The sequence below is a fragment of the Myotis brandtii genome, unplaced genomic scaffold (genome assembly GCF_000412655.1).
Source record: "Myotis brandtii unplaced genomic scaffold, ASM41265v1 scaffold1013, whole genome shotgun sequence".
Classification (NCBI taxonomy): domain Eukaryota; kingdom Metazoa; phylum Chordata; class Mammalia; order Chiroptera; family Vespertilionidae; genus Myotis; species Myotis brandtii.
The window spans coordinates 33,035-37,672 of record NW_005353379.1 but is presented as its reverse complement, the minus strand read 5'-3'; the positions used below and the strand labels follow the sequence as shown (position 1 = coordinate 37,672).

Sequence of the window (4,638 nt, the reverse complement as noted above, 5' to 3'; positions counted from 1 at the left end):
CACTCTGTGTCTGGTGTCAACTCCTTACGCCAACATAATTAGAGTGAACTTAACATTGGAGAGGGCATGTGGGACTGCGTTTTTCGTCACCGATACAGTTAGTCTGTTATCGTCCAGAGGCCTCAGGAATATTTGCCAGAGCCAGGTGACAGGACAGAGAGGTCAAGGGAGAATTAAGGTCATATGGAGGGGGGAAGGAAATATGGTTCTGCACACAACAGCCCACAAAGGGCCACCCGCTGGGTGGCAACCATTCATCACCCGTCCTCACCCCTTTCAAAGATGGTGCTGCCATGCTGGTCAAGTATGGACACCTAGGGCTTGACGCCATGATCTGTGTAGCAGATCGAGGGGCAATATTTCCACAGTTAATGGTCATTGTCGTCACCCAAAGCCGCACCCCCGCTCCCCGTCCCAGGAAAACAAAGGGTGTGTTCCTCTCCCCAGGAGTGAGAGGGTCAAAGGTGATGGGTGTTTCCTCCTACAAGCTCTGCCCCCCTGCCCAGCCTGTCCCCAATGGCTGGGCATCCATTAGCCTGTAGGTGGTGGCCGTTTCCCAGAATTCCACAGTCACCCCTGAGCACATGAGGTGGGTTTGGTTTTTGTTCTGAGCTCCTGGAGGACATTTCATAAATCAGTTCTCTTAGGAAAGCAAATGGTTTAAAGAGAACCCAAGGTTATTCATTCACTCCCTCAGCTGGATCTAAATTCCCTTACCTCGTCTCACTGGATGATCAATATTTTTGTTGTTGTAATCCTCACCTGAGGATATTTTTTCATTAGCTTTTTTTAGAGAGATTAGAAGGGAGGAGGAGGAGGAGAGACAGAGGGAGACATCGATGTGAGAGAGACACGTCAATTGGTTGTCTCCCGCATGGCCCCGATCAGGGCTGGGGATTGAGCCTGCAATTGAGGTACAACCTTTGACCAGAATCGAACCCTAGACCTTTCAGTTCGAGAGCCAATGCTCTATCCACTGAGCCAAACAGGCTAGGGCTGGATGATCAATTTTTAAAAACATTGACCCAAGCGATAACACACTAGCACTGGGGAGAGCACGGGAGACAGATACGTTAGGAAATGACAGTTTAGCGTGGTGAGCACCGTGATCAGCAAACACATGGGGCTATGGGGCCCTGGGAAGGCAGCGGAGAAGAGAGAAGAGAAGAGAGAGGAGAGAGAGAGAGAGAGAGAGAGAGAGAGAGAGAGAGAGGGAGGTGGGGGGTTGTTGAAGAGGTGGCATCTGCGGACCTGCCACTGTGGCTTTGCCACTTAAGAACAGACTTGGCCCCAGTCACCTTGGCATCTGCCCTATGCCTAGCACAGAGCCTCGCACTTGGTGGTTGTGCAGTGACCATGGCCCTGGGCTACCACCCACTCAGGCATCTCAGATGACCCCTCACTATCCCAGCCATGGGTTTTGCCTTTCTCTGACTTGCTCACTCCCTAAGCCCTAGGTTAATGCATGTATGCGTGTTTAACTTTGACTTGACGATTTTGTAGAACCCAAATCAAGACCATCTTCCCGGTTCCCACCGCGTCTTGGAAAAGGAGCTTTTCCACTCGGGGTCTGAGCGGAGCCTGGCACGCCGGGCCCTTCTGGGCACCATTGCCCGGAGACTCCTCAGCCCAGGTCCTCCTTGTCAGCACCTGCTGAAGGTTCAGTTCAGGCCAGGGGCAGATGGCAGGGCTTGAGGGGCAGGTGCCCACTGTCCTCCACGGTCAGTGACAGGGCTGCACTCTCAGCTTGTGGGTCTGCGCCTGCTCACGCCCTCGCCTGTGTGGGTCTGCACCTGCTCATAGGTGTTTTTTGTTAGTTAGTTAGTTAGTTAGTTAGTTAGTTAGTTTGTTTGTTTGTTTTGTGGGGGGCAGTAGTTTCCAGGAAAGGTGTACAAGCATCAATGAAAATCATTAAGTCAGAAAGAGGAAAAAACACCTACTTTAAGTATTAGCTACATTTTGAATGACAGCCTTTTTAAAAATATACCCAACAAAAGAAAAGTTAGACAATGTTCTTAAAAGCCACTTGTTATGAATACCTAATGTATCGAGCTGCATCCCGTGCATTCTCCAACGTCCGGGCTGGGGGCGGAAGCTGCGTCCCTTGGATGTTGATCTTCCTTGACCTCTGCTTTCATTGTGTCACCCTTCTGTTCAAGAGCTTGAGCTCATGCCTAAACCCCATGACAGCCAGTCCAAAGTCTTAACCACCCCCCCCGCACTCCTTACAGCGAGGCTCTACCCCAGCTCAGCCTCCAGCTCTCCCCCGACTGGGGCGCTGCTGCTGCCATCAGCCACGCTCCCGCCTGCCTCCCTGATCTGGCTATGCTCCCCCACCGGGAACGTCGGTCTCTTTCCTCCATGAACAGTCGTCACCCACCTCGCCCTTGAAAGTTCAATTCGTGTTTGCTTTCCTCCTGGGACTATCTCGGATCCTCTTAACCCTCGGCTCCTCCTCAATCCGGAGGCCCCACCAGGATGCACGTAGGTGCTCCCGGCCTCTGTACTCCGTGTGCCTGTTCTCTGTCGGAGCTGTGGACGGCACTAGAGGATAGCAGGAAGCCTGGGACCCCGGCTGCCCAGGGAGGCTGACTCCTAGGCACTGCAGGATTTGGAACTGAGCCTCAGCTCGGTAACCTATTTCCTGTGTGACCTTGGGCACAGGTGTCCTGTGTCAGGACCTGTTCCTCCAGCCACCCAGCTGGCCTGGAGCAGGTGTCCCTGTGTAAGGCCTGTTCCCCCAGCCGCCCAGCTGGCCTGGAGCAGGTGTCCCTGTGTAAGGCCTGTTCCCCCAGCCGCCCAGCTGGCCTGGAGCAGGTGTCCCTGTGGGAGGCCTTGTTTCCCCAGCCGCCCAGCTGGCCTGGAGCAGGTGACCCTGTGTAAGACCTGTTTGCCCAGCTCCCCAGCTGGCCTGGAGCAGGTGACCCTGTGTAAGGCCTGTTCCCCCAGCCGCCCAGCTGGCCTGGAGCAGGTGTCCCTGTGTAAGGCCTGTTCCCCCAGCCGCCCAGCTGGCCTGGAGCAGGTGACCCTGTGTAAGGCCTGTTCCCCCAGCCGCCCAGTTGGCCTGGAGCAGGTGTCCCCATCGGAGGACCTGTTTCCCCAGCTGCCCATCTGACCTTGGGAACAGGTGTCCCTGTGTAAGACCTGTTCCCCCAGCCGCCCAGCTGGCCTGGAGCAGGTGACCCTGTGTAAGACCTGTTTGCCCAGCTCCCCAGCTGGCCTGGAGCAGGTGTCCCCATTCGAGGACCTGTTTCCCCAGCCGCCCAGTGGATGAGCAGGGCTCTCACACTTCCTCGCCTTCCCCACCCCTCCCTGACTTTCTCAGATTCCTTGGGGCTCACATTGTCACTCATTGATTAGACCCTTTCCATCCTCTTTTCCGGCCCTAGATCTGCAGCTCTGAGTATTTTGGTTCGTTGCCAAAGGCCAGCAAGCTTTGCCCTCAGAGAAAAGCATGCATCCCTGCTGATAGCAGCTCCAGAAGCTAAACGCCTGGCCGCCACCTCCCCGCCCTGCTGGAGCTCTCTGGGTGCCCCTGGCACAGCCCACAGTCCCGGCCTCTCTACCATCGCAGACCTCCTGGCAGATTGCAGCAGCCTGTTAGTCAATGTATTATTCATGTGGCCCATTTCCCCCGCCAAGGGCAGCCCACAAGGCACACTCGATCCTGCACCAGGAAACCAGGCACCTCCCCGATGTGTGTGCGCTCGACCTCCGGCCGCACCTACCTTGCCGAGCCTTTCGCTTTCCTGGGGCGCCTCACTGGGCCAGGAACAATGGGGCCTCGGAATAATAGGACAGTCCCCGCAGGGCCAAGGCCGCTCTCCAGGCAGGGGCGTGGGTGACACAGCACACAGGATGGTTGGCAGCAGCTGCCCAGCTGTGCCTGGCAGGCTGGAGCCAGGGCCTCACACAGTTACGTCTTAGAGCGAGCAACGTGTCATGGCAACTCTCTGGACGGCCACCTCCTCACCTGTAAATATAAGCGTGCCAGCTCCGTCCGGCAGCCTCACGGGGCGTGGCAAGGATCAATGGGGACAGTGCAGCCTGACCGGCATGGCCTCCTGCTCCCCCGACACTGGGCACCGTGATCTCCTGCTTCAGTGGGGGGTGCAGGAGGCCGCCCGTCAATGAGTCTCTCTCATCGTTGATGTTTCTCTCTCTCCCTCCCTCTCCCTTCCTCTCTGAAATCAATTTTAAAAAATAATTTTTAAAAAAAGAGAAATAGCCCTGGCTGGTTTGGCTCAGTGGATAGAGCATCGGCCTGCGGACTGAAGGGTCCTGGGTTCGATTTCGGTCAAGGGCACGTACCTGGTTGCAGGCCCCCGGCCCTGGTTGGGGGCACTCGGGAGGCAACCAATCGATGTGTCTCTCTCACATCAGTGTTTCTCTCTGTCTCTCCCTCTCCCTTCTACTCTCTCTACAAATCGATGGAAACATATCCTCAGGTGAGGATTACAGAATAAAAAAGAGGCATGGTGCGCGTAGGAGCTCATTGGAGGACACGCTGCTCTGGCTACTCAAAGTGTGGTCCGTGGGCCGCAGTGTCAGCATCACCTGGGAGCTTGTGGCATGCAGGGCCCCAGCCCCTCCCCGACCTGCTCATCAGGGCGCTGTGTTTCTCTGTGTGGGTTTTCA

General features: G+C 56.0%; 1 long non-coding RNA gene across 1 annotated transcript in view; it reads right to left on the bottom strand.

The window, feature by feature from the left end:
- LOC106725179 overlaps window positions 1-3,969 on the bottom strand; it is a 10,976-nt gene extending 7,007 nt beyond the window's left edge. Inside the window, exon 1 of the long non-coding RNA XR_001361049.1 lies at window positions 3,729-3,969. This is a non-coding gene — a long non-coding RNA (uncharacterized LOC106725179). The remainder of the gene's footprint in view (window positions 1-3,728) is intronic.
- Window positions 3,970-4,638: the final 669 nt, after the last annotated feature.